The sequence below is a fragment of the Leopardus geoffroyi genome, chromosome A1, assembly GCF_018350155.1.
Source record: "Leopardus geoffroyi isolate Oge1 chromosome A1, O.geoffroyi_Oge1_pat1.0, whole genome shotgun sequence".
Taxonomy (NCBI): Eukaryota; Metazoa; Chordata; class Mammalia; order Carnivora; family Felidae; genus Leopardus; species Leopardus geoffroyi.
This window is the reverse complement of record NC_059326.1, coordinates 97,106,388-97,127,727: the sequence shown is the minus strand read 5'-3', so window position 1 is coordinate 97,127,727 and position 21,340 is coordinate 97,106,388. Positions and strand designations below refer to the sequence as shown.

At 40.6% G+C, this 21,340-nt stretch overlaps 1 protein-coding gene across 2 annotated transcripts in view; it reads left to right on the top strand.

Annotated features, from left to right (window-relative positions):
- Nucleotides 1-21,340, top strand: part of DTWD2 (DTW domain containing 2) — a 230,792-nt gene that overhangs the window by 158,014 nt on the left and 51,438 nt on the right. Inside the window, exons 8-9 of one of the 2 annotated variants that reach the window (XR_006714413.1) lie at nucleotides 2,274-2,392; nucleotides 4,231-4,381. The gene's annotated coding sequence lies outside the window, so the exon portion shown is untranslated. Of the gene's footprint in view, nucleotides 1-2,273; nucleotides 2,393-4,230; nucleotides 4,382-21,340 lie in introns of those variants that run through there. The other variant, XR_006714412.1, reaches the window with a different exon arrangement.

The window sequence follows — 21,340 nt, the reverse complement described above, 5'->3', positions numbered from 1 at the left end:
TGAAAGCCATCTGCTATAAGCTGAAGATGAGGAAATCAGATTCTTGGAAGGGATAGCAAGAGAATGGGTATCAGAAACACTTGACTGTTGATATACAGGGACTACATTAATGGGTACCGCTATACTCTATGGGTTGTGTCACAGGATTTATGGGTACCTGTGACTGAGTCAGGACTTCTGGTATGATTTGGGTCCTGAAGCAGAAGACAGAGCCCAAGACCATCAGAACCCAGGTGTTTTATCACTGGGCAGGTATAAACGAATCTTCTCTAATTATTACCCCCACTTTACAGCTAAGGAGACTGAGGCTCAGACTGTCTAAGGAACTTGCAAAAGTCACTGATTATTGAAGCAGAGCTGTGGAGTAGAGGACTTCAGTATGTCTGATGGCAGTTTTTGTTTGTTGTTTGTCTTTTAATTAGTGGCAAGCCCAGAAGGAACAAAGACTAATGGATGATTCCTGAGGGACTGGAAAGGGCTTCATTAAGGGGAACGCTTTGGCATCTGGAAGTGGATTTGAGGTTCCTGAAAAGCAGCTGAGTGTTCAGAGACCTGGGCTGTAGGCAGAGAAGGCCTAACTGGGCTTTGTCTTTTAGTGTCAAGGGTAGTGAGAGTGTGAAACGGGTTAGGGAAGGGGGTTTTCTTTCCCTGCCTGCATACTTCTGAGAGCATCCAGGCTTCTAGGCAGTCTGATTCTCCTTCACATGAACTTGGGATGTTAGTTCTGTGGTTCTTTCTTTTGACTACAAAGGAAGGCATGCTCTGTCTCATTATTAGTGTGTTCTTTTTTTTTTTTTCTTCAGTTTATTTTTAGAGAGAGAGAGAGATAGTGCTGGGGGGGTGGTGGGGCAGAGAGAGAGAGGGAGACACAGAATCTGAAGCAGGCTCCAGGCTCTGAGCTGTCAACACAGAGCCAAATGTGGGGCTCGAGCTCACAAACCACGAGACCATGACCTGAGCCGAAGTCGGATGGTTAACTGACTGAGCCACCCAGGCGCCCCATTATTAGTGTGTTCCTAAAGCCAAAGTAGTTGTTTTGAGACTATTCTTTTTTTAAAGCCAAAGTAGTTGTTTTGAGACTTCTCCTTTAAATATTTTCCTAAACGATTCGTAAGAAATGAAAATCCTTTCTACTTCAAATAAACCATTTATTGTAAATGATAATTTTTCTTGCTGTTAGCTTAAAGAAAATTAGTAAAAATATTTTAGTTTTAGAGAACACTTGAAATTAGTTAAGAGGTAACTATGTTTTTCTTTTCCACAAAATGGTTAGATTCTTACTTTTTATCTCCCACAGTAGACTTTCCACTAGGTTTTACGTTCCGTGTTTCCATAGGAATCATCAGCAAACATTGCTGTATCTATGTCTCTATATTTTTATTTCTATATCTGTATCTGTGATGATCATTATATTTTTATTTTTGTTAAAAAATTATTAACTTTTTTTATTTTTGTGAGAGAGAGGGAGAAAGAGCATGAGCAGGGGAGGGGCAGGGAGAGAGAATCTGAAGCAGCTTCCAGGCTCTGAGCTGTCAGTACAGAGCCTGACGTGGGACTCAAACCCTTGAACCAGGAGATCATGACCTGAGCTGAAGTCGGACACTTAACCGACTGAGCCACCCAGGTGCTATTTTTAAATTAACTTCCATGTGACACTTTTTGTTCTATTATTGAGTTATTGATTATTTGTACCTTCATTCCACAAAAAGGACTTAAGATGGCTAGAACCTACTTATCTGGTAATATATGATCATAAAGGAGAAAGTTGGGGAAAAGGGAAAAACATGAATAAATTGAGAAGATGAAGTCAGGGTAATGTTTTACCCAAATATATGCCACAGGTGCTGAAGCACATGTGCACCTTGCCGTAGGTGGGCTACAAACTTAGTCCCCATTTCTAACAATTGATTTAAATGTTACAGAACCTACTGCGATCCTAAGACACAAAGTAGTAAGTTAAGGGAGGCACAGCTGTCCTTAGCACTGAGGTCACAAAGTACACAAACCATGAGCATTTGTCCAACAGTCACTATGTGATTACACAGAATGCAGAGATGGCTTCTGACCGAAAGGACCTTCTCGGGACACAATATCACATCCAATAGTTGGGAATTTAAAACTGGCCCCTCAGTGGATGCTCCACCCTGCCTGGTATCTTTGCTGTGTGTTGCTCCTCAGTCTCCCGGTCCTTACGATGACTTTCTAAAAACCCCCTCTACTCTCTTCAAATTCCCTAATCCTCTTTATTCATCTCTTACCTTCCCCTGTCTCAGAAAGTGACCTACTGCAGAGACAAAACGGAAGCCATCAGCTGGGAACGGAGTCTTTCCACTACCGCTGCAAGGGGCCTTCCTCTCTTCTTGGCATGTGCTAGTGGAGCCACTCCACCCTGGTAAGGATAATTCTCCCACTTAGGCTACCCCTTCTTTTGCTTCTCAAAAGCCTGTGCTCAACATGACTCATTGTCTCTTGTGTAGTCATCCTCTCTCTTTCATTAGCACTGAAATATGCCCAGACTCCTCAATCTTAAAAGCAAAACAAAATAAAAAAGCCTCCTGGATTCTGCATCTCTATCCTGGACCAAGTCACTCTCAGTGACCTCCCCATTTACAGCCAAAATTCCCAAAAGACACCCTGTGCTCACTGCTTCCTTCACCCTACTTCCTGGTTATCCTTCGAGCCATTTCACTGTGATCTACACTTATAAACTACGCTTATAAGATCACCAGTCACCTGAGTGGCACCAAATCCTATGAACATCCTTCAGCTTTGTGATTTCTTTAGTTTATTTTCCAAACAGTCTTCCTCTTTTTTTTTTTTTTTTTTATGCATCAGGCAGAGTATACTCTAGTGGCTCTCACAACTAAAGACCCTTACTGATACTCTAACTCCTCAACCCTGTCTTACACTTCTCTTCTCTTTGCTCTTCCTGGTCCATTCACACTGTCTTTTTTTTTTTTTTCCCCCTCCCTTTTCCAGTTCCTTAAGTAAGCTTTCTTATTTGCTACCACAGGGCCTTAGCACATGCTGTTTTGTCTGTCTGGAAATCTCTCCCTCTTTAGTTGAGAGTTTTAATTCTTTAGATTCAGACCAAATGCCCCTTCTTCTGAAGAGCCTTCCCTAGATCCCCTGACTTGATAAGAAACCCTGCTATAGATTCTCAAAGCTCAGCATTGCAGTTTAATATTCTCATAGAGTATCAGCTAGCTTTTTGCCTGGCTTGGTGGTAGGATTTTAATTTTAATTCTAACCACATTCTGACATTCCAAAAACATATTTGATGGATTATTCAAGTAGGATGTGTGTGGCCGTTGTTTAAACAGTGGGTAGAACATCCTTTCAAGTCAGAGTGTTTGTCCGGATGACTCACGGGCCTTCCAAGGCTGTCTGAGAACATCTCTGCCTATTGTCTTTATTATGATCGTGACACTTGCCGAAAAACAACCAGGTCCGAGGCCCTGAGCCAACACAGAGGGAGCCTACCTAGATGCTGCCATGGAAGGCCTTTACCTGAGTGATTCATGGTTGCTGTCTCTGGCTGTTGTCTATATGGCTGCAGGGAGATTTACTGGCAGGTCCTCCAATGCCTTAGAGTCAGGCTCTTCATCACAGTACACGCTTCCGTCCCCACCTTTTGTTTTTCATTATCCCTTGAGTTGCAAAGAGTCCTTGTTTTGGTGTACTTGCTGCGTAGGTGTAGGAGGAAGAATACATACAAGTAATATTTTGTTCAGGATTTTGAAATAAATATTAATTTGACACTGTAACCCAGAGGAGGAGTGCAGGGGCAAAGGTACGTTCTGCATTGTCCACATGGGAGAAACAGGTCAAGTAAGCAATAACTATGAAGACAGTTGTAGCACCTGGGCCATGCTGACTTTAAATGTAGTATTCTTTTCTCTCCTACCATCGACTTAAAAGTGTTTTAAACTCTTCATCTTCTTCTTTTCATGTAAGTTCTTGTGTATGTTTACATTATTATCCATTTTCAACTCAGTGCAGCAAAGATCCATTGAGTGTTGGCCGTATTGAAGATTCTGGGGGATATGCGACAAAAAATGGAAGTTCTTTATGCTTATAATTTGGTGGGAGTGGAGGTGGAGACAGGATAATGTCACGTACTCTGTGACTTTGGTGCCTCATGCCCACCCTGCATAGAATTGATCGGGATTGGTTTAAGGTTTAGCTTGTCTTATATCCCATTCTTTAATTTTTATATATCTTGTGAAGATCTATTCACCTGTTGAACACCAAGTCAGATGACAAAAGAACTTACAAGAAGAAGATCCTGCTGACAAATGACTTTGTCTCTTTTTCCTAATCTTGATCCAGAGGGAGGGACAGATGGAAACTGAGAGTCGAGGTGGGTCTGAAGGTTGGCAAAGTCGAAGAATTATTTATTAATATTTCAACTTTTCAATATTTCACTGTACAGTATTTCAATATTTAAATTACCCAGCTTGAGGACCTACTGAGAAAACTCTGAGCTTTGTTTTTTCACTTCTGCCAACCCATCATGAAAGAGTAGAATGAGTATTCACTCTCTGTGACATAATGCACTGTTAATTGCCTTCCTCAATATACAACCTAGTCATGTGAGATAAAGACTACATTTTCTAGCTTCCATCATGAGTAGCCTGACAGTGTGACTATGTACTGGCCAATGAGATGTAACGGCAGATTATGGCCGCCTGAGGGAATCTTAAGAGACACGTGGCAGGGTGCCTGGGTGGCTCAGTGGGTTAAATGGCCGACTTCGGCTCAGGTCGTGATCTAACAGTTTGTGAGTTCAAGCCCCGTGTAGGGCTCTGTGCTGACAACTCGGAGCCTGGAGCCTGTCTCCCTCTCTCTATGCTCCTCTGCCTATCTCTATCTGTCTCTCTCAAAAACTAATAAAAATTAAAAAAAAAAAAACAACAACACATGGCACACCCCCTTTACCTACTTCTGTATGGTCAATGCGCGAACAGTTGCCTTAGGTCATGGGATGGCATTGAGACAGCTGGTGGAATGTTCATATAGAAGCCTCTGTACCAGATCGGGGGCTATCACAGAATTTCCTTTAAGGGGGATAAAATAAAAATCAGTCTTTTGAAGGCCATTGTTATCTTGAGGTTTATGTCACAGTCTGCTGAACCCAATGCTAGCTGAATTCCTCCCACTCAGTCCCCATTATGACCGTCCTAACACCTGTATTTTTTATTTGTTCCCAGAGAAAGACAACCCAGATATTTCTGTATGTCTACGCCCTGGGGTTTATCCATATATAAGCGCAAGCCATCAGACACTATTATGGCCAAACAGATACAAATAATTTTTTGTTTATTTGTGTCAGTGATGTGAAAGGAAAGGACTCAAGGGGAAAATGGAAGGAATTCTGGGATATTGGCTGGATACTTGAGCACTGGGAAGTGAGTTGGGATTTATAGTTTCAGTTAGTAGTAGGGTTCTGATTTCACTGAAAAGCAATACCTTTGTGGATATAGGATTTCTCATGGAGGTGGCCATGTGGATGCCCATGTAGACCAGACACTAGATGTTTTAGTCTTGAGAGCTTCAGTGAAGATCTCTGCGCCTGAGGTTGGAAGGAGAAGTATGGTGGTGCCGTTTCTTGTACCACAGGTGGAGAGTGTCAGTGACCAAAATAGACTAGCATTATTATTATTTTTTTTTTCCTCTGGACACCATAGCTCTAGATTTCTTGTTTAAAAGAATGGAAGGGGAGGTAATCCAAGAAGGTGACTTTTTTGGATTTCTCAAAATGTTTGTTCTCTGGGGACATTGAGTCAGCTTTGATTCATTTTGGAACCCAAAGAAATGTTACGTTGCTTGCCCATCATGGAATTATTCACACCATTAGTGTAGGGTGGAATGTTCATGATCTCCTTTTCCTCTTTTCTCAAAGCCCACAAGATGTTTCTCCATTAAAAATGTACAACTCATTTCAACCTGCCAAGTATAAAGCATTTAGGATAAACATGTACAGTAGGAGATTAATTACTTAATAAATTCAACACATAAATTGAACGTATGCTTTGTGCCAGGCACTGTTATAGGCCATTGGGATTCATCAGAGAGCAAAGACAAATCCCTGCCCTTCTTAGAGCTCACCTTCTATCTGGTGGACAGACAGTAAACACAATACATTGCTAAATAGAGAATGCTAGAGGGTGATTTAGTAGGCATCTCAGAGTGAAGAGACACAACATACTTTTGTTTCCTGGCTGCTTTAAACCCAGAGAGAGGCGAATCTGTCTGTCTTAGCGAAAATGTACCAGATGAGAGAGTACAATCCAGAGCATTTTAAGAAAATGACCCTTTGTAAGCTTACATGGAGAATTCCTGGAATTGTCCAAAACAGTACCCTTAGGTATTACTGAAAATCCTGCCAAAAGTAGCAGATTTGAGAAGCAGACATCTGATCCCAAACATTTTGCAGCTTATAAACAGAGCAGCACATTGACAAGAGGTAAAGACATTAAAAATACAACAGATGAATGAATTTCTTGCTTTCCCGAGGCTAAGGACAGTGGTGAACTTGGGGTGTTAGTGACGGTCTCCAAGGAGAGAGATTGATTTCTGTTGGCCTTTGAAATTTTCCCTGTTACAGCAAACTTCCTGAAATGTGTGCAGATTGAGAACACTTTCATCTGGTTAACTAAGAGTGATTATGCTGTGTATTGGCTTTTCTATCGGTCCTGGTCGGTTCAGAGTGAGGATGGGCTTGGCAGCTGCTGTTGGGATGGATCTGCTGAATTTGGAGTGTTTGTCTCAGCAGGTGGCCCTGAGAGAAGGGGCTGAGGAGTAGATAACTAGATGTTATAAGAAAAGATAGAACCACTGACAGCGTGAGGATATAGGACAAGGATTAAGGGTCCCTCAGGTTCCCTCCATTTTGGACAGATGGAGGATGGAAAAGAAGGGCTGGTAAAGGCAAGAGCTGGGAAGGCATTATTTAATACGCCCTGAACTGAGCAGGACCAGGCCAGGGAGAGGGTTCAAGGGATTTGTGGTTTCAAGGAAGGTTGGAAATGAGGGTCCTCCCCTTGGAGTTGAGAGGAGGTGACTCGAGGGGGAGTTTTGACTTGGAACCCAGGGCTGAGTTGGAAGGATGACAAAAGAATATTTAACGGATTCTGAGGTTTATAGGCTGACTCAGACCACTGCCATAAAAGAGCATTTTCATCCATGCCTGAAGGGTTAAAAATTAGCTGGTAAAATAAAGTATATGCTTTGCTTTGACTGTGGCACAGTTTTTAAAGAGAGAGGTTGACTTTATCCTGGATGTGGGTGTCTCAGGTTATAAATGATCTGACGTATGCTGTCTGCACAGAGCAGGCAGTCTAAATGTTTCTGGATTTGGGGATTCAGAGTAGGTATTGATTCAGATCTGCAGTTCACTGTCTCACTTACTTTCTGCCGTTTTATCCTTCACTGAGAAATCAGAATATGTTTTCTCTTGGCATAATACATGAAAACTTCACTTAGAACCCACAGATGTTGTTTTCTTGCCATTTTGTGTGTTTGTGTGTGTGTGTTATATATAGTATACATATATGCTATATATAGTTACAGTTGTATGTTGTATATTATTCTATATTATATAGTATGTGAATATATATATAGTTATATACTATATAATTCTATACTTATAGTGCCTGAATATATAGGTATATATGGTATATAATTCTATACTTATAGTATGTGAATATATATAGCCATAGTGATATATAGTATATAATTCTATATTATATAGTCTGAATATATATAGTTATATGTGTATATAATTCTGTACTTATAGTATGTGAATATATATAGTTATAGTTATATGTAGTCTATAACCATATGCTATGTGGTATGCGAATATATATAGTTATAGTTTTACATAGCATATAATTCTATAATATATAGTATGAGTATAGTTTTATATAGTATATAATTCTATACTATATAGTGTGTGAATATATATAGTTACAGTTTTATATAGTATATAATTCTATAATATACAGTTATGTATATATAGTTATATAGTATATAGTGAATATATATAGTTATATATAGAACTATAAGCTATACGGTATATGAATATATATAGTTATAGTACTGTTATGTACTATAGTATATATGTATAGTATATACAGTTATATATAATTATAGCCATATATATAAGAAACAAAGTGATAAGAAATATATATAGTTATATATATTATATATATAAATTATATGTATACATGTTTTATATGTTATATGTATATAAATATATAACTATATAATTATAACTGTATATATATAACCATATAGTGTTTCATAACTTTAAAACATTTCATGTGCTTTTAAAAAGATTCATTTTACTCTTTAAACAGCTAAACTTACAGTTTGGAAATGCTATCACTAAGCAGCAGATGCTTGGTGTTTGAGCCACAGGATTTAAATTTTTCCCAATTCAGATGAGGTTTTCTGTTCAGGCTCCAGAAGTAGTTTTCCTTCTCTCTCTCTTTCTTGATCAGTGAAAACATAAATGTAAATACACACACGTAAATATATACAGAGATATATATGCACTCTTATATATACACACATACATGTTCACATATCTACCTTTAAAAGACCAGTTGAACGTTGGGAACATTGAAGAAAATAGCCTCACTATGTTTAAATATGGTGCTTTAGAGCAATTTTCTAATGAAATAATTTGGCACGTTTTTCACTAACCTTTTATCTGTCATCACTTTTTCTAATTTTAATGTATTTCACACCCAGACTTGGATTACCACATTTGATTTAAACTCACCCGATTTCCCTTCCTGGGGTGATTTCATGACTCTGGGAACTGAAGCTCTTGGATCAAAGCTTTGCTACATCTCAGCAGCTGTCTTAACCACTCTAGAGAGAGCTGTTTGAGTCCTTCCAAGCGCATCAAAGAGAAGGTGTTAGCTTGCCTTTCTCACCCACCCTGCTCTCAGAACATCTGCTTCCCACCTCCCATATGCAAGACTCTAAAGAAAGTGTCGTAAGAGAGGGCAATTCTGTTGAGAGGGTATATGCTCTCCTGACTAGGACTTTTTCAATACTGAAGGATTTTCTTGCCATTTTGCTCTTAATAAGCTTGAGAGCAGCTCATAAATCATGTTGTACTGGCAAGGGTGCTAGGTAAGGAATCAGGTGGTCTTAATGACTGTCAGCTCTGCCGTGAGGTAGCATTGTCCTTTTGGGCAAATCATGGGTTCTCCGATTCTCCATTTCTTTATGTATGAAAAGACATGGTAGGATGTAATGGCCTTAAATTTCTTTAAAATTTTATGATAACAGTCCATTTTTGACACCCTTATTATCATATTGATCTTACATGTATGGAGTAATATTTTGCCCTAAGTCATTGCTGACTTCATTCCTAATAATTTCCTTGATTTACAATCTTTTTCTTTGTAAAAATTGAAATTACAAGTTTTGTGCATATAGTGAAAACCATTTGAACACATTTAAACAGAAGATTCATCCAAGTTTTATTTATTTAATTTAATTTAATTAATTTTTTAATTTATTTTATTTTATTTATTCTGTGTTTGCTCTAAATTTTTCTACTAAAGTATCTTTATCAGATGGCTGTTGAAGAGTTGTCATTACACATTTATGTGCTACAGTGTTGACAACATGGTCATGAACATTCACTATAATGTTACAAATTACCCTTTGAAATGAAAAATGTGAGGTCTTATGACTAACCACTGAGTGATTATTTTAATAAATGAAGATGTGATTTTCCAAAAAGTCTTATTAGTTGGACAGAAATAAAAAAGTCCTGAGAGTTCCCAGCTTGGGTGGAGTGTGAAGATATGGAAATGGGTAGGGGCTCCTGGGGAGGGTGGGGGGCGGGGGGGGGGAAGGCAGCAGGGAACCCCAGGCATCCTTAACATTTTAAAGACATGGTAGAGTTTGGTGAGTTCTTTATAGATTTTGGATAGTAGCCCTTTGTCCGATATGTCATTTGCAAATATCTTTTCCCATTCCATCAGTTGCCTTTTAGTTTTGTTGTTTGTTTCCTTTGCAGTGCAGAAGGTTTTTATCTTCATGAGGTTCCAATAGTTCATTTTTTGCTTTTAATTCCCTTGCCTTTGGAGATGTGTCAAGTAAGGAATTGTTGCGGCTGAGGTCAGAGAGGTTTTTTCCTGCTTTCTCCTCTAGGGTTTTGATGGTTTCCTGTCTCACATTCAGGCTCTTGCACTGTTGGTGGGAATGCAAACTGGTGCAGCCACTCTGGAAAACAGTGTGGAGGTTCCTCAAAAAATTAAAAATAGATCTACCCTATGACCCAGCAATAGCACTGCTAGGAATTTACCCAAGGGAAACAGGAGTGCTAATGCATAGGGGCACTTGTACCCCAATGTTTATGGCAGCACTTTCAACAATAGCTAAATTATGGAAAGAGCCTAATGTTCATCAACTGACGAATGGATAATGAAGATATGGTTTATATATAGAATGGAATACTACTTGGCAATGAGGAAAAATGAAATATGGCCTTTTGTAGCAATGTGGGTGGAACTGGAGAGTGTTATGCTAAGTAAAATAAGTGATACAGAGAAAGATACCATGTGTTTTTGCTCTTTTTTTTTTTTTTCAACGTTTATTTATTTTTGGGACAGAGAGAGACAGAGCATGAACGGGGGAGGGGCAGAGAGAGAGGGAGACACAGAATCGGAACAGGCTTCAGGCTCTGAGCCATCAGCCCAGAGCCCGACGCGGGGCTCGAACTCATGGACCGCGAGATCGTGACCTGGCTGAAGTCGGACGCTTAACCGACTGCGCCACCCAGGCGCCCCTGTTTTTGCTCTTAATGTGGATCCTGAGAAACTTAACAGAAGACCATGGGGGAGGGGAAGAAAAAAAAAGTTAGAGAGGGAGGGAGCCAAACCATAAGAGACTCTTAAATATTGAGAATAAACTGAGGGTTGATGGGGGTGGGTGGGAGGGGAAAGTGGGTGATGGGCATTGAGGAGGGCACCTGTTGGGATGAGCACTGGGTGCTGTATGGAAACCAATTTAACAATAAATTTCATATTAAAAAAAGAAAAATAAATAAAGACATGGTAGAGGAAGAGGAGACCTTAGACTGAGAAGAAACATGAAGCAGGGGAGCAAGGAGGGAGAAACTTTCAAAAAAGAGAGAGTGGTCAGGACTGCAAAATCTTATAAAGAGGCAGTCTAAAATAAGGTTTTAAAAGGGTCTTTTGCTAGAAAGAAATCCACCCATGCTACAGTAATTGGGGTTTGCTTTAAGGATACTTTATGGGGTTTCAGGTAAATTCAAGAACAAACCCCAAACACAACTGGACAACAAAAGGACTAGCTGCTGGGATTTGGAAAGCCACCAGGAACCAAAGCTGTTCTCTCCACCCCTTTCCCAGGGGCCATCTCTAAGCAGCTGCTTAGTTATCTGTTCCCAGCCAACTCCTTTCTCTGTGGTTTCTTGAATATGGCCACAGTGGCCTCCTCACCAACTGCCACATGTCCTTTGATCTTAGTTCATATTCATGGGAGAGAGAACCTAGCCAAGCTCTTCTTTTTGAGCCTGTACACACATATCGCAAATTTCTGGCCTATCTTATGGGTTGGCTGTCTTTAGATCACATGGCTTCTCTTGGTTAATCCCTGGTGTCTGGGCTGGGGAGTTGCCGGGGGGAGTCTGGTGGTAGAGAGAACATGTAGGTCTACTTGACAAAGCCTGTGGGCCATGGCACAGCAGATACATCCTGAAGGGGTGTGGGCTGGCTACTTTAAGTCCAAAGGAGAGGCTCGTTCAGCAGGTAAATTTATCAGCATGTCCAGTCCAAGATCCATTTGATTTAGCTACTGAATTGTACCTCTAATTTTGGAAAGAATGCTTTCCATAGAATGGTGTCAGGTGGCAATCAGATTGTATTGGAATGAGGAGTGAACAGGAGGTTACAAGCGAGCACAGTATTGACTATATATTTTTGCTGTATATAAGCAAAAGAAATAAAAGATGGAAGCCAAAGGAAGTATATAGACCTGATAAAGGACATTTTTAAAAGATTTAATGTATAAAAGTAATTTTACCTTTTTTTTTTTTTCCTGAATGGAATGAAGGAAAGGTTGAAGATACGTATAGAAAGAGGATGATGGATGTAGTGGAAGGATATATGTAAGATGGCAGGAGAGACCACGTATTTTGTGATATGGGAGGAAAAATGTATCAGTGACATAGGCTAGATTATGCTGCAATAACAAAAAAAACCCCAAAATCTTAGTGGTTCTTTAAAAAGGCTTAATTCTTATTCCTGCTACATGTTCTACTTTAATGTCTCATCATAGTTACCCTGATGGTGCCAAATACTTCTAGTTTCTTTCTGTGCCGGACGGGAAGCAAGGTCTGGAGGGTTTCCCATTGTCGGTTAAATGCTCTGGCCCCAAAGCAACATGTGTCATTTTCCCTCACCATCCCTGGTAAGAACTAGTTAAGCCATCTCCCAGTACAACGGGATGAGATACTGTGATCTTAACAAGTGCCAGAAAGGTGGATAGTTGGGGTGCTTGATGAGCAACCTAATGACTTCAAGAAATAAAGAAAATGATGAGATTGAATGCATGTGGCTCTGTGAGTGGTGCTGAGAAATTGAGGGAGTCCTGTTAGGCAGAAGGCAAGGTGTCCATGTACAGGGAGGGTGAAGGCCTAAAATAGTTGTTGGTGAGGGAGTAATGAAATATGCAGAGAGGCATTGTAGGTTATTCTTAAGAACATGACCGAGGATGGTGACACTAATCTACTGATTCCGGATTACTTTCTCTGGTAATATTCATGAGCCCAGATATGGATGGGAAATGTCGATGATTGGTTGATCCAGGATGGGGTTTTCTTGGACACGTGTAGCAGAAGGACATGTGTGCAAGGGAGTTGAGAATATTAGTAAGTATGTGGTTGAATGATGATGGGTCGTGTGATCTAGGCTAATAGGGAATTTCCTGAAAAGAAGAAAGGATGGTTGGATTAGAGACAATGGAGGAAAAGCAGAACAGGCTAAATTAAAAAAAATATATATCCTTGCCTAAGCATCTAAGAATTATTTAAGATAGCAAGTCGGTTAGGATGCTTTGAGCGGGCATTTAGCAGGCAGCCCTATTTTCATGGCTGTCAATGATGAGGGCTTTTATTACTCGCTTACTAAAAAGTATGGAGATAGACCATCTGGAAATAGGCCCAGTGACTCAGTGATATCATCAAGGACCCAGGTCCATTTCATGTGTCCACATTGCCAGCCTCCGTGTATTTGCATTCCTTCACAGGCTTGTTACTTCATAGTTGCAATGTGGCTGCCACAGTTCTAGGTACCATATCTCCACACAAAAACAGGAATGGAAGACAGAAGATGAAAGATATTTGTCCTTGCATTTTTCTGTGTATCATGAATAAAATACTCCCTTTATGTCTGTCAGGTCAGAAGGAGGCACATGCCCACCTGTAGACCAGCCACTGGCTGAGAGCAATGGGATTTCCCTGATGGATTTCAGGTGGATCGTTGCTCATTCCATGAGACTTGGGCACGTGGTTGCTTGAACAACATTGGGGTTATCTTATCAAGGAGGATGGGACAAACCCCTACTAGAGAACTAATAGTGAGTGCCACAAATAGGGATCTCCCTTGCTGGTAAACAAGACTGAATGTCCAGGGTATAAAACTACTATCATTGCTTATTCAGATTAAAAAAAAAAAGTATAGATAGAAGCTTTGAGCCAGCTAAGAAATTCTCACCAAGGGGAAGACATAGTAATACCATGTAAAATTTGAATTTATTTTTTACAAGGTTGATTTAACCCCTCAGGACACCTACCGTTTCTTATGTGAAGCTTGTTCTTTGCAAGAACTTCCGCTGGCCGGCTTGCTCTAAGTCAAAATGGCTACCACAAGCCTAGTAAAAGTCTGCCATCATGGAACTAACAGTTCCAGAATAGTAAATGTTCACTAGTCTAGATTGTTCTTTCAAAAACCTAACGTTTCCTGGCCTTTCATGTAGTGCTTTACAAGTTTTGCGACTTGTAGTGAGGGATAGAAAATTAGTTTGCTCTGTTTTACTTCTTCCCAGTTTGAATAGGAAGAGTACCAAATTTACCAATATTGTTCCATTCAACAGACATTCATTTTGCAATTTCAATATGAAAAGCAGTTTTTAGGTGTTCCTTGGTATGTAAAAATGAAAGACCCACAGGGCCTGCTCTCAAGGAGCTCCCATCTTTGCCGCTAATGCTGCTTTAATGACCTGGTGGGTGTAGGTAATTATTTGAGCGCACCTTTCTCCACTCCCTGAAACGCTTAGTTTTTAAAGACCCAACATATTCTTTGGGTGTGCTGCTGTATCTTTTTTCATATTTTTTGTCTCAATGCTTGATCTGACTGCAGCTTGTTTGTTGGAAAAGCTGAATGTTTTCTTTTTAAATTTTTTTTTTTTTTCAGCATTTATTTATTTTTGGGACAGAGAGAGACAGAGCATGAACGGGGGAGGGGCAGAGAGAGAGGGAGACACAGAATCGGAAACAGGCTCCAGGCTCTGAGCCATCAGCCCAGAGCCCGACGCGGGGCTCGAACTCACGGACCGCGAGATCGTGACCTGGCTGAAGTCGGACGCTTAACCGACTGCGCCACCCAGGCGCCCCTGAATGTTTTCTTATCCAAGAACTTGTATCATCTCAATCACTGTAAAATTGTTTGTTTTCCATGGTTTATTCTCTCTTCATGGGATTTCTGGTTGTGAAACTGAATAGTGACTTAAAAGATCACATCCTATACCTTGAGTCTGTTGGTTGCTTCTTTAATGCCCCTGATCTTTGAGTTTATGAATCCTGTCTCCTGGGGCCTGAGAAAAATGAGTGGGACTCTGGGTCTTTACCATGCAACCCACCAGGATGCCCACCATGTATTCCGCCTCTTGGGAAGGGCTCGAAACCAAGGATCATGCTAACCGTGCACTTGATGAACGATGGACTGAATTTTATTTTATTTTTTATTTTATTATTATTTTTTTTCAATATATGAATTTATTGTCAAATTAGTTTCCATACAACACCCAGTGCTCATCCCAAAAAGTGCCCTCCTCAATACCCATCACCCACCCTCCCCTCCCTCCCACCCCCCATCAACCCTCAGTTTGTTCTCAGTTTTTAAGAGTCTCTTATGCTTTGGCTCTCTCCCACTCTAACCTCTTTTTTTTTTTTTCTTCCCCTCCCCCATGGGTTTCTGTTAAGTTTCTAAGGATCCACATAAGAGTGAAATCATATGGTATCTGTCTTTCTCTGTATGGCTTATTTCACTTAGCATCACACTCTCCAGTTCCATCCACGTTGCTACAAAGGGCCATATTTCATTCTTTCTCATTGCCAAGTAGTACTCCATTGTGTATATAAACCACAATTTCTTTATCCATTCATCAGTTGATGGAAAAGCCTCTTTATCATTTATCATTTAGGCTCTTTCCATAATTTGGCTATTGTTGAGAGTGCTGCCATAAACATTGGGGTACAAGTGCCCCTATGCATCAGTACTCCTGTATCTCTTGGGTAAATTCCTAGCAGTGCTATTGCTGGGTCATAGGGTAGGTCTATTTTTAATTTTCTGAGGAACCTCCACACTGCTTTCCAGAGTGGTTGCACCAATTTGCATTCCCACCAACAGTGCAAGAGGGTTCCCGTTTCTCCACATCCTCTCCAGCATCTATAGTCTCCTGATTTGTTCATTTTGGCCACTCTGACTGGCGTGAGGTGATACCTGAGTGTGGTTTTGATTTGTATTTCCCTGATGAGGAGCAACGTTGAGCATCTTTTCATGTGCCTATTGGCCATCCGGATGTCTTCTTTAGAGAAGTGTCTATTCATGTTTTCTGCCCATTTCTTCACTGGGTTATTTGGTTTTTGGGTTGGAGTTTGGTGAGCTCTTTATAGATTTTGGATACTAGCCCTTTGGGCTGAATTTTAAAAACAGATGCTATATTTGAAAAACTAATTCTAAAAGAAAAAAAAAAGAAAGAAAAATGAATTCTAGCTAATTACATATAGGGTTTCTGAAGGCTGCATATATGGATATAGGATCTTCCTCTGGGCACCTACATCACTAGGTACATTGCTTTTCATTGCTTTCTAGTTGTTCAGATTTCTGTGTCTTCCCCAAATAGTAAATTATGACAGCAGCTGCTGTTTTCCTTGACTGTGAGGTGGACACATTTGCCATTATGTCTTTTATGCTGTGTTCTGAGAGCCTCACATGCCATGTTTCAGCATTATTATTTGTTCACAATTAGCCTTTTGCTCATGGAGTGAATTTGTGATTCACTGCCCCAACTCATACTTTCCTCACCCCAATTTCTAGGCCAAATCCAAGGATAATTTGCTACCTTGGCATAATTTAATGAATTATGTAATGAACTAATGAGGTTACTCCATTCTCTCCTGGATCACTAGCGTCCACAATTCCATCATGGAAGAACTATTCCATCTTTCAGTTTGGGCTGCTGTAACAAATTACTGTAGACTGGGTGGCTTATGAACAATAGAAATATATTTCTCACAGTTCAGGGGGCTAGAAGTCCAACATCAAGGCACTGGCAGATATGGTATCTGGTGAGAACCAACTTCCTGGTTCAAGGATGGCTGTCTTCCTGCTTACATGACACAAGGACATAGCTCTGGTCTCTTCATCTCCTTATAAAGGGCTTCACTGTCATGGCTTCATCACTTCCTCATGGACCCACTTCCTAAAACCATCACATTGGGAGTTACACTTCAAATACAAGTTTTGAAGGGGTATAACTAGTCCATACAACCCCAATGGATTAAGGCATTGCCTTCTGTTATTACTACTTCTGCAACATTCCCGGAGGCTAACCCATTTGCCTAAGACAGATTATACTGGTTCATTGTGCTTGCTTCCACTGGCAATGGTGATCTATAGTCTAACTGACCCATGGCTCCGTGGGCCAGAGTTGTGGGTTATTGCTGTGCTGGTTCTGGCCCTTGGCCAATTTGTTGTGCATAGTCAGACCATTGACTGTCAACATAAAGCTCAGCGAGTAAGGGAGAAAAGCTTTGCTGTTCATAAGGCATATGAAGCCACCTTCTCCACTCCCTCTATCCACCCCTCCCATAAGTGTTTAGTCGACTCTGCCTCCAAACCTCCCTCCTAGATCAACTATCTTTCTGAGAAAATGATGTTTCAGAATTTTGCACATTTAAGTCTAAATGATATGGTTTGAAGGTAAACATATGTGAAAGTTTGCTCTACCTTGTGCAACAGCTGTTTATGTGAAAAATTATTTGTCAGTTGAAGTTTTGGAAATGTAAGTGTGTTTTAAAGGCTCCAAGGGAAATTTTTACTTAAAGGAATCTAGGAGTGAGGCTCCTAGAAGGTAAAGACTACATTTTTCTGGGATACAAATAATCACAAACTGTTCTGTGAATTTGGAGTTTAGAGGGTTTCTCTCTCTGTCTGGATTTTCATTTTTATGGGTGATATTCTGTGTGCACAAACTGAGATTGTGTTCTTATCACACCATTGGGGGTTATGTTCAAATCATGAAGCAATAGTTCACAGTACAAACCTGAGTTAATGCTCAGACTTAATTAATGAATCCATCAAACTCTATTTCTGTCTCTGTCTCTCACACATGCTAAAACATACACACACACACATTTGTGGCATAAATATAGCTATAAATTATACTGCATTTGAAGTGTGGAAGGAAGAGAGGGACTGTTTAATTAAGTCTGACTACAGAAGGAGGCGGAGAAACTTGAGGAATTTTGAAGAGTGAAAGTCATAATTGACAAAATGATTTGCAGATCTTGATAGGAATTTTCTCTGGGGACTGTTTTGTCTCTCAGTTATAGCTAGTTTGAAATTTTTTTAGACGGAATGTGAATTTCTTTTTTAAACCATAATGACTCCGGATACTCTTAGCACAGTTGGTACTATCACTTTGTGCTTATGTTTCATCTACCCAGGGGAATTTATCAAGGAGTCAAAACCTATTTTTTTTTTAACAGGTCTTTTTGCTAGACTACAGTGATGTTTCTATTAAAAACAAAACATATATGGGCAAGTACATTTAATCTCTGTGTATTCTGAAGTTGCCTTTTCTTTTTGATATTCACTTTGTTGTATTTAATAACCTAATTGCTCAGACTATTAAAGAAAATGGAAAAGGAGGATGGTTTTATATGCCAGGTCTTTAGACATCTTGCTGTATTTTTCTGCTTCCAGATAGCCAAGGGGATCTTGGCTTACAAGGAGGAACTTGACAGATGACTGTTGTCCATCTAAATGAAATCAGTAGCATGTTGTGGCTGAGCACAACTTCTCCTGACATAGAATTTGATTTGTCTCTTTTAAGCAGATTGCAGAGGCATAGAACAATGCAAACAATACCTAAGCAGAGGGTATCAGTTGTATGTCTCCCGCAAAGAACACAATTGCTGCAGAATGGGGAGGATTCTCTCCATAGTTGCTTTGTATCATCTTAGCCACCTGGCTTTGAATTCTTCATAGGACATAAAACCCAGAAACTAATGAGAGTATTCAGATTTGTGCTGTATTCCACTTGTGGCAACCCAGAGCTTCTGATAGATCTGAGAACAACCAAACTTCTCATGGGAAATCCCAGCGTTTATGGATTTTGTTAAGCACAGCTATAAATAATATTAATTATGTGATGGTGGTCACAGAGGCAGATCACTTCTGAAGTTCTCATTTTCTTTTTCTTTTTTGATTATTTAATTTTATTTTAATTCCAGTTTGGTTAACACACAGTGTTATACTAGTTTCAAGTGTACAATATGGCTACTCAGCAATTCTCTACAACACCCAGTGTTCATCATGACAAGTGAACACCTTAATTCCTATCACCTATTTCGCACATCTTCCCATCCACCCACCCTCTGGTAACCATCACTTTGTTCTCTAGAGTTAAGAATATCTTTCTTGATTTCTCTCTCTTCCTTTTTGTTTCTTAAATTCAACAGATAAGTGAATTCATAAGGGATTTGTCTTTCTCTTAGCATTATACTTAGCATTATACTCTTTAGTTCATCCATGCCATTGCAAATGGTGAGATTTTATTTTTTATGACTAAATAATATTCCCTGGTGTGTGTGTGTGTGTGTGTGTATATATATATATATATATATATATATATATATATATCATATATTCTTTATCTGTTTATCAGTTGATGGACATTTGGGTTGCTTCCATAATTTGGCTATTATAAATAATGATGTTATAAAGATAGGGGTGTAATAAAAGGATGTAAAATATGATACAACTATTTGAAATGTTAAGGGAAGAGGAGTAAAATATGACTTCAAAATTAAGTGAATATCAGCTGAAAATAGACTGCTGTATGCAGAAGATGTTATATATAAACTGCACGGTAACCACAAATTAAAAAACAGTAACAGATGAGCAAAAAATAAAGAATAAGGAAGCCAAGTATATCAAGAAAGCCAGCAATCCATGAAAAAAAAATAGAAAAAAGGATCAAAGAAAAACTATAAAAACACCCACAAAACAAAAAAAATCAATAATTACTTTGAATGTAAATGGACTAAATGCTCCAATCAAAATACATAAGGTGTCAGGAAGATGGCGGTGTAGGAGGACGCTGGGCTCACCGCGCGTCCTGCTGATCAATTAGATTCCACCTACACCTGCCTAAATAACCCAGAAAACCGCCAGAGGATTAGCAGAACGGAGTCGCCGGAGCCAAGCGCAGACGAGAGGCCCACGGAAGAGGGTAGGAAGGGCGGCGAGGCGGTGCATGCTCCACGGACTGGCGGGAGGGAGCCGGGGCGGAGGGGCGGCTCGCCGGCCAAGCAGAGCCCCGGAGTCTGGCCTGCAAAAGCGGAGGGGCCTGATGGACTGTGTTCCGACAGCAAGCGCGACTTAGCGTCTGGGAGGTCATAACTTAACAGCTCTGCGCGGAAAGCGGGAAGGCTGGAGGACAAAGGGAGGGAGAGCTGCTGAGCCCCCGGATGACAGAGCTCAGTTTGGTGGGTGGGGAACAAAGGCGCTCACCAGCGCCATCTCCCCCGCCCATCCCCCAGCCAAAATCCCAAAGAGAACCAGTTCCTGCCAGGGAACTTCCTCGCTCCGCGCAAACACCCAACTCTGTGCTTCTGCGGAGCCAAACCTCCGGCAGCGGATCTGACTCCCTCCCGCTGCCACAGGGCCCCTCCTGAAGTGGATCACCTAAGGAGAAGCGAGCTAAGCCTGCCCCTCCTGCCCCTGTGCACCTTGCCTACCCACCCCAGCTAATACGCCAGATCCCCAGCATCACAAGCCTGGCAGTGTGCAAATAGCCCAGACGGGCCACGCCACCCCACAGTGAATCCTGCCCCTAGGAGAGGGGAAGAGAAGGCACACACCAGTTTGACTGTGGCCCCAGCGGTGGGCTGGGGGCAGACATCAGGTCGGACTGCGACTCCGCCCACCAACTCCAGTTATACACCACAGCACAGGGGAAGTGCCCTGCAGGTCCTCACCACGCCAGGGACTATCCAAAATGACCAAGCGGAAGAATTCCCCTCAGAAGAATCTCCAGGAAATAACAGCTAATGAGCTGATCAAAAAGGACTTAAATAATATAACAGAAAGTGAATTTAGAATAATAGTCATAAAATTAATCGCCGGGCTTGAAAACAGTATACAGGACAGCAGAGAATCCCTTGCTACAGAGATCAAGGGATTAAGGAACAGTCATGAGGAGCTGAAAAACGCTTTAAATGAAATGCAAAACAAAATGGAAACCACCACAGCTCGGATTGAAGAGGCAGAGGAGAGAATAGGTGAACTAGAAGATAAAGTTATGGAAAAAGAGGAAGCTGAGAGAAAGAGAGATAAAAAAATCCAGGAGTATGAGGGGAAAATTAGAGAACTAAGTGATACACTAAAAAGAAATAATATACGCATAATTGGTATCCCAGAGGAGGAAGAGAGAGGGAAAGGTGCTGAAGGGGTACTTGAAGAAATAATAGCTGAGAACTTCCCTGAACTGGGGAAGGAAAAAGGCATTGAAATCCAAGAGGCACAGAGAACTCCCTCCAGACGGAACTTGAATCGATCTTCTGCACGACATATCATAGTGAAACTGGCAAAATACAAGGATAAAGAGAAAATTCTGAAAGCAGCAAGGGGTAAACGTGCCCTCACATATAAAGGGAGACCTATAAGACTCGTGACTGATCTCTCTTTTGAAACTTGGCAGGCCAGAAAGAATTGGCACGAGATTTTCAGTGTGCTGGACAGAAAAAATATGCAGCCGAGAATCCTTTATCCAGCAA